Below are 8,866 nucleotides of genomic sequence, written 5' to 3'. Positions count from 1 at the left end.
AAAACATCTTTATAACCACATCAGTATTCTCTTCAAGGTCAGACTTGAATTTCATAACTTGAAACATTTGTGAAAATTCCATCTTCATCCACTAAATAATCCATTGACAGTTTATGTTGAGAAGCTACACTGTGAGCTTCCATACCATCAACTGGGACTGTGTGAACCAATCCTGTTCCTTTCATCATGGTCACATAGTTTGCAGGTAAGAAGTTTTATAGGGAATTATAAGATTAGTACAAATTCCATTTTCAAAATCTACACCCGAAAATGAAAAATTAACTTCAAATGTTGTTTCCAAAGTAGAAGCAATACATGTCACTTCACCTTCAGCAAATATATAGATATCCCCAGAATTGGAACATTTCATAACAGCATACTTCGATTTTGGCAAATAACCAACAGCCTGATAAACATGACAGTTTTATACAGAGTAGATACTAACTTTATTTTATTAGTTGTGCTCTTTTTGTTTGCTCACATTGACTTGTTTATCCTATGCTTTGTATTTTTTAGATTATGAACTCAGAGCCAAAAAGCGTAGGTTGAGCTTAGCTAAAGTAATCCAATACATTACTCTAAGTCAACTTAATATTTCCAAAACTGGTTCAGTCACCTATTAATTCAAACTTATGTTTAAATATCAAATAACCCATTTGATTGTTTATGAGTAGTATTAGGGTAAGCAATATTATTTCTCAGAGGTAGAATAAAGCTTTAAGGAGTCTCATATTGACGGTGAATTTTGTCAAATGTAGTCATGGCATAATTGAGAAACAAAGTTTGTCTTTGGTATCTTCTTTTCTTTTTCTCTCTCTTGTCTTTCACCTTTTCTCCCCACCACTTACATAATGATTCAATTTCTACAAAGTGTCTCTTAGTGGACTGTCATCCCATAAAATGATATGGTATGGTTTTTATCTATAACACATTTATAGTGCTTTGAAATTTAAACTATGTATTCACATATATATTTTTTTAAGAAATCTCATCACAATTGAGTGAAACAAATATTAACTTTATTTTAAAAATTGGAAAAACTCATTCTGAGAGAAGCAAAATGACATATCCACAGTCACATGCTGAGAAATACTTAAGACTTCAATGTTCCCTAACTCCAAGTTTCAAGGTAGAATAATTTAATATTTGGTGTTAGAAAACTTACCCAAAAATTGCATCACTACCCAGTGTCAATTCTAAGACTAGTCATCAATATTTTAATCTTTCATAGTGTTAATGAGAAATCAAAATAAAATATATTAGGTGTTAGAAAACTTACCCAAAAATTGCATCACTACCCAGTGTCAATTCTAAGACTAGTCATGAATATTTTAATCTTTCATAGTGTTAATGAGAAATCAAAATAAAATATATTATATATATATTAATTGTAAATGCTTATTCATTAATCAAATATTATGTTTCTACTATGTAGAGAGCAAGGCACTGTCGTGAGTTACAAAATATATGTAATAAAGACAAAAGTAGTGTCAAACCAGCAAGAACTAATCCTTTGACTCTAGTCCAGATAACCAGTGGATAATTCCTCCTCTTTTGAACAATATCCAATGGAATCCTGTACTATAATCAAACTCAGTAAAAACAAACTGTGAATTAAAATGGTGGTCAGTTGACTGGGAAGTATTGATTTAGTTAGTAAGCTCACAATAAAGCTTCTTACAGAAACCATACTTACCAGGATAAATATCTATATTGAAAACCAAATTAATATTATAAAGTATGTTCTCTGAATACAAAGTAACAGACAAAAGGTTAGACAGCCTTATGAAGTTGTATAAGAACCTGAGAGTTAATAATATATCATCTTCACTAAATAATTATTTGCCAAATTGTGTTTTAGTTATATCTACAAAGCATATTTTCTGAGATTACACCCGTGAGGATAAAAAATGAAATTTCACTTCTAATTTTCTAATTTTTCTATGTTTCAAATACCATGGAATAATTTGTATTGTTTTTCCACATTTCCTGCATATCAATGTTTAAATTTATATATTGTTGGTACAAATGCAGCTCTGTATATCTCTTTCATTGGATTTATCACATTACAGTATAACCCTTTGTTTATACACCAGCTTTCCCCATTATATAGACTATCATATTAATATTTGTATCCGTAGTGTTTATGAAAGACTCAGGCACACAGTTGTCATTCAACGTTTGTTGAATAAATGATGACTGAATGAGTAAAGGAAGGAAGCAACAAATGTTTCTCAGTATTATATAATACAAAATTGAAACAAACTAAATGTGCATTTTGGGTGATATACATTATGTTTAGTTCTCTACCTCTTGTTTCTAAATTCTTCAAATGTTTCCTTTATCCCTCTACACACACACCTACAGGCATGTTCACACATATACACAGTAAAAGCAAGAGCTGAAAACAGTAGAAACACTGATTTAAAAACTATTTCTAAAATAATTTAAAATTAAAGAAAACATTTTGAGTATAAGATTTACTGATTGTATTCTAATTAGAAACGCAGTCTGTATTATCCGTTGTAGGAATCTGTTACATATCTCAAAGATAAAAATTGTAAATATTTTGATATATTTCTTCTTTTTCTCCAATTTTAGGCAATTTAAAGGGAGCTAGTGAAGAGAGGCTAACAATAGCTTCAACATATGATTGAACATGTTCTTGAATCATTTTGAAATGAATACTGTTAAGCTAATGTTGTTGTACCAGGAAATTTTATTTTACAAAAGATGCAAATCAGTGCAGTGATGCCATTTATAAAATTATGATGAGTTAATACTAGCTTCAACTGTGTCCTTTTAAGCAATTATTAATAATGATACCAACGATGGCCTTGCATGTAGCTTATAACATATTAGTGAAACTGGCAAATGCAGGCTTTTATATTGGATATTTTCACACCAACCTTTCTGTACAGTGGTGCCCTGACAATAAAATAACAGTGTTTGTTGTTAAAATTTCATTATATATTGATGAGAGCACATAGTTATAAACTGGGAAATGTTTCAAAGTTTTTCAATGGCTGTTTCTGGCATAGAGCAGTCTCACCTTTTGTTTGCGATGGGTGTGAGCAGTCATGGGTGTGAGCAGTCATGGGTGTGAGCAGTCAGGTGGGACACAGCATCTTAGAGAATAATAGTATCATGGAATTTTACTTTGGAAAACACTAATCTGGGAACCGAAAGATATAACTAGAAAACATATTACAGGTAGTTATGTTTCTACTAGGATTTAGTCAAAAAAGTCAAAAGTATCTCATGTGCCATGAAATATTTTTAAGCATGATTGTTGAACGCTCCCTTGATTGTTTTGTGGTAATTTGGCAGGCTTGCACTTCAAAGCGTGCAGCCTGAATTACAAACAAAGGAAATTTGCACTCCTTTAGCTTACTGTGAAAGCTGGTTTGATAATGTCCTGGTCTGTATTGAAGTTTACGAAATTTCTGCTCTGGGTATAACCAGCACAGCAGTCAACACACATAGATGCATTAAAACAAAACAAAACAAAACAAATAAACAAAAAAACCTATTAAATAACTTACCAAAATATTGCTGGCCGTCAAAGTAGAACAACAATTAATTACATTTCTTGCCCATCCAATAGGTGTAAGTAGCATATCAAAGATTACATTGTTTGAATACAACTGAAATTTATGTTGCACTGGAGAAAGAACCTAGGTATCTCTCAGAGAACATGTTATTAAGGAAGAAAACACAAAATCAAAGGCTTGCTAAACTTAGATACAGAATCATGTAAGAATCACCAAAAATCCTTACCTACTCTGATCTTGAATGGTGCTTTGTGTTTCCCTGCTCTTGATTTTTGCTAAATGGTATTGATTGCTCTCAACACTACACCTTGTGATGCTGTACTTTGGAAAGGAAAATTACATTTTCTTCATTCATTCTCAGAAGCAAGGGCATTTGGACTTTAACAAGATGTCCTGATATCGAATGTATTTGCCACCGCTAACATTAACCATGTTAAAATTTTAATCTGTTACAAACAGATGCAATAGCACATAATAGATTTATTTTAGAGGTAGATTAAGAAAATATAAGATAATTTCTTTTAAATAAGCAACTTGAACTAACTGGCAGTTATCTTTGAGAGTAACATAAAACCGATATAACTTAGGTTAGTCAAATTGTGTATATATCCCTTACAGGGTTTCAATATAATGTGTAAGTAAAGATTTCCAGTCATTCTTACTGAGTTGCTAAGTTGCTAAGAGCTGACATGTATTTCATAAAAGTTTTCTTTTTGTCAAGATGATAGTCACACTACTAGCTCCAAAATTCTGAAACAAAATAAAAGCTCTCATATGTACAAATGTTAAGACATATTTTCGACATGTGAGCAATAACGTGAGTGTGAAAACACCAGCTGGTCCTGTATTTAATGGCACTTCACTCTGTCACTTCAGCCTGAATTTGTTAGGTAATAAGGAAGTTATAATTATTTTTCAGAATAAACTTAAGTTCTGGCTATTAGATTTTAAATCTCGACCCCGAATTTCTGAAATAAAATCTAGTATTCAAACTATTGCTACATTTAAGTACTATTTTCTGCAAATATTCTACAAAGACTTCATACAAAATAAATATGAAGTTTTTATGTTTCTTAATCATGCATATATTTTTGCATCAAAAACTCTTAAAATTCACAAAGGCGTTTTTCATAGAGATTTTTTTTTTCAGTCATTTTTTAAAAATCTAGTATTTCGGATTTATTTCACCTTTGGGGATAGTGGGTGTACATAAATGTAAAGACGAGGATTATAACTATTATTATAATCCTGTGTACTATCCATTTCATCCTCTGATATCTTGATTTTTCTTTAGGGGATTCCCTGGCCATTCCAGGGTTAGACCAGTAACCCTAGACTGGCCAGTCAGTTTTAACTATCCTTGTTGCTACATGGATGATTAAAAATTAGAAACAAGATCCACGTTATTTAAAGAGACACAATTCCTACACTTTTCTGGGCCTGTTGGGAAAGAGATTCTTTCCTCTGGGGTTACAAGGAGCTAGGTGATATAATAATTATGCTTTTTGAATACAAAATAAAGTAATAGATGATAACAAGAGATGAACGAGTCTACTTTGGATTGAGTTTTCAGCAGTATCTCCTCTGAGGATGTGATATGGTAGCAAAGGCCTGAATACAAAAATTAGAGAACAAAGTTCTAAGCAAAGGAAAAAGTAACTGGAATATCTAAAAATGAATTAGAGTGAGAAGTCTTATTATTTGGCATGAATAAAAAAGTGGCCTTGAAGAATGATCTTATATTACTCAATCAGCGAATCATCTCTAAATTTCAATAAATATTTACTTCTGATTTTGTTGGTAATAAATGAAAAAAAAAACTTGGGGATATCATGGCTTACTTTGCCTATTTCTTTCTTGGAGTATTAGAATACTTCAAGATTATGTTGAATCAAGAAGAATTTGTCATCTTTGGCATGTTGTGTATTAGTAATGCCAGCAAAAACCCAATGAATTTAAAATTTTCCTGACAAATAACACTTAAAATAATTCTCAGGTGTTCATCATTGTCCTTTCTGCAGGAAAATTAACCAGACTTTATAATTCTCACCACCTTTATGAAGTATTGCCTTCAGCCCCGAAAGTCCTACTGTGTCTCATCTTTATTCTTTATGATTGAAGCATGGTCAAAAGATATCACAGATTTGGTTTATTCTTATGAGGAATATAGATATTTGTATGTAGACATACCTCATTTTTTTTCAGCTGAAAATGGTGCAATAAAAAGATCCACAAGTCACAATTTTCTCACTACTTTTTCTCTTAATTAATAATAACAACAGAAAACAAGATAGGGATGGGGTTGTGGAAGGGTAGGAGGATTTTCACTGTTCGTTCCAAGTACCTAAAGAATGATCCTTAGGGAAATCAGTGGATTTCTGTGTAAAAAGGAAAACTATCAAGTTCTCTTTTCTTTTTTGTTTAACCATACCTCTGGGGTAAAAATGGTGATTCAAGACCTTGACAATCATGATGAGTCTTTCAGTAATAAGCAAAGTCTTTGACACAAATGTGTATAGAAAAGTCCATGAATCACTATGGTATGCAAAAATCAAAGTCTTTACCAAATGCGCTACTGAGCAACTCAAATTCTACATCTGTGTACAGAGTAGAAGCGAGTAGATTTTTCCTCTAGCTAAACTTTTGTTTGGCAAAAAAATATTTCCAACGTTTCAATGATTTAAGAAGCTTTTGGAATTTTACAGCTTAGGAATTATACCTTGATGACATTGGCATGCATATAATGAATTAAAGAAATTTCTGCATTGAAAGATGTTACTAATTTCATCCAGCTGAATGCTGAAAGTAAATGAATTAACTGCCAATATTCATGGTCTTTTTCAAAATTATAGAAAAATATCAAGATAAATTTACCTTACCAAAAAATGTACAACAGTATCACATTCTCCCCAATGTATTTTGGAAATACAACAATATCCAATAATATGATTTTTATTAAAATATTTTTCACAAATTAAATTCTAGAGTTATACTTAGAAATGGAAATTAAGCAATTTCTCCCCAAAATGTATTCATGTATTTTTGTAAAATTAGATAACATTGCATTCTATTTCCTTTCAAACTTATATTCTTTAGTCCCTGTGAAGGTGCCAGAAAGTCATTCTTGGAGATGAAGATCTACTTGAAACACAGGCAATAACATAAAAAACTTACTAATTCTGTCCTGCTTTAAAAAAAAAAAATCCAGTATAGAGAGAATCACCAAAAGAATTCAGAAAAATAGGGCACTTATTCACCTGCAATGAGCAGGAATGTGTTAGTCTATTAACCAAAAGCTCAGATACTTTGTTAGGCATGTCAACATTCTGCATCCTCCCTCACAACCATATTCTCTTCCTTTTTTATAGTGTGTGTGTGTGTGTGTGTGTGTGTGTGTGTGTGTGTGTGTGTGTGTGTAGCCTTTAAATTAACTATACAAATAACACTATATAACCAATTCTCACTGAGTGCCAACCAAGTGATTGAAACTATCATAAGCACTGGAGTCACAGAAGAACAAACACAAAAATATTTGACCTCATGGAGCTTCCATTTTAATTTGGGATGGAGAAGGGAGTGAAATTCTATTTGTTGTAGGAGATATGCATACATCCTCTATATGAGTTCTTTGTCAGATATATATTTTATGTATTATTTTTGGCTAATTCTTACCTATGTGTTTTTTAAAGATGTCTCTGTTGTGGTTTGAATATATGTATCCCTCTAAAATTCATATGTTGAAACTTAATACCCAATGTGATAGTATTAAGAGGTGGGACTCTTAGGGAAGTTATTTAAATCATGAGAGCTCTGCCCACATAAATGGGATTGGTGCTTTCATAAAAGAAGTTGAAGGGAGTCCCTTTTTTGTTCTAGGGTCTCTTTTGCCACATGAGGACATAGTGTTCATCACCTCTGGAGAACACAACAGCAGGCACTATGTTGGAAGAGAGCCCTTACAAGACACTGAATCAACCAGCACCTCCAGAACAGTGCAAAAATAAATTTCTATTATTTATAAATTACTCAGCCTAAGGTATGTTGTAATAGCAGGAAGAACAAACCAAGACAGTCTCTTAAAGAGCAAAAATTTAAAAATCTTGTTAATATCTAAATAATTGCTTTTTCTTTTATGTTTATTGCTTTCTGCAACCTAAGAAAACTTTTCCTGCTCTCAAGTCACAAAGATATTCTCATAATTTTTTTTTCTCTAACAGCTTTTTAGTTTTAGCTTTTATATTTAGAAATATACTCCCTCTTTAATTAGTTTGTATGATGCAACATATGAGTACCGATTATTTTTCCCATGTGGATATTCAATTATTCTCTTACCATTTGTGGAAAATCATTCTTTTGCAAATTGTATTGCTCTCATGCTTTTGTCAAAGTCATCCAATGACTCTATAAGAGTGTGTCTATTTCTGAACTACCTGTTGTTTCTGATAATCTATTTCTGATACTTATGCTGATGCCATACTGTTTTGATTATTTTAGATTGAAAGTATCCATTAATTTAAACAGTATGCATTTCTTTTCTTATTTTTCAAGGTTTGCTTCATTATTCAAGGTCTTTGGTGTTTCCATGTGCATATTAAAATTATCTTGTCATTTTCTTTTTTCAAAGAGCCTCTGGGATTTTAATTGGAATAACTGTGACTGTATCGATCAATTTGGGAAGAACTGAAATCTGAATAATATTAAATAATCTAGTCAATAAATACTGTATACCTATTTAAATCTTCTTTAATTTTTCCCAGCAATATTATATGATTTCCAGAATTTTAAGGATACTGTTAAAACATTTATCACTTTATCAAAGAATTGTCTTTAGTTAAAAAAAGAAAACACGCATATCACTTTAAAACATTTAATAAAAACACTATTATATTTAACAAGCTTCATGCTGATAGGAGCTGCAAACTACTAATACTTGAATTCAGGTTCTAAGTTGTCTTGACTCCACACAAGTCTGCAACCTCTTATAAGACTTTATATGATTGATCTGGATACTGAAGTTCAATTTCCTGATTAAGATTACACCTGTGTGTAACTTTGTGTTGAGTGACCCAGGGAAAATTACTTTATCTTTCTGTAACTCTGTTTCTTCAACCCTAAATTGGTTGAAACTAGTGGTAAGTTGTGAGACTTTAAAGACATAATAGAAGTGAAGTCTTGGAATAGTGTTTGAACTCAATAAAGCATCAATAAAGATCAACTTCTTTTCTTTCCAGTCATATCTTTTCCTTCAACATGAAAGTCCCAGGGGGAGTCCCAATTTAGCCATTGGAAAAAACTGAACAGTTACCATCCAT

At 31.7% G+C, this 8,866-nt stretch overlaps 1 pseudogene; it reads right to left on the bottom strand.

The window, feature by feature from the left end:
* LOC103602387 overlaps nt 1-3,082 on the bottom strand; it is a 5,359-nt pseudogene extending 2,277 nt beyond the window's left edge.
* Nucleotides 3,083-8,866: the final 5,784 nt, after the last annotated feature.

Source organism: Galeopterus variegatus, unplaced genomic scaffold, assembly GCF_000696425.1.
Source record: "Galeopterus variegatus unplaced genomic scaffold, G_variegatus-3.0.2 Scaffold4119, whole genome shotgun sequence".
NCBI lineage: Eukaryota > Metazoa > Chordata > Mammalia > Dermoptera > Cynocephalidae > Galeopterus > Galeopterus variegatus.
Note: the sequence above shows the minus strand (reverse complement) of the source record. Positions and strands in the feature narration are given on the sequence as shown.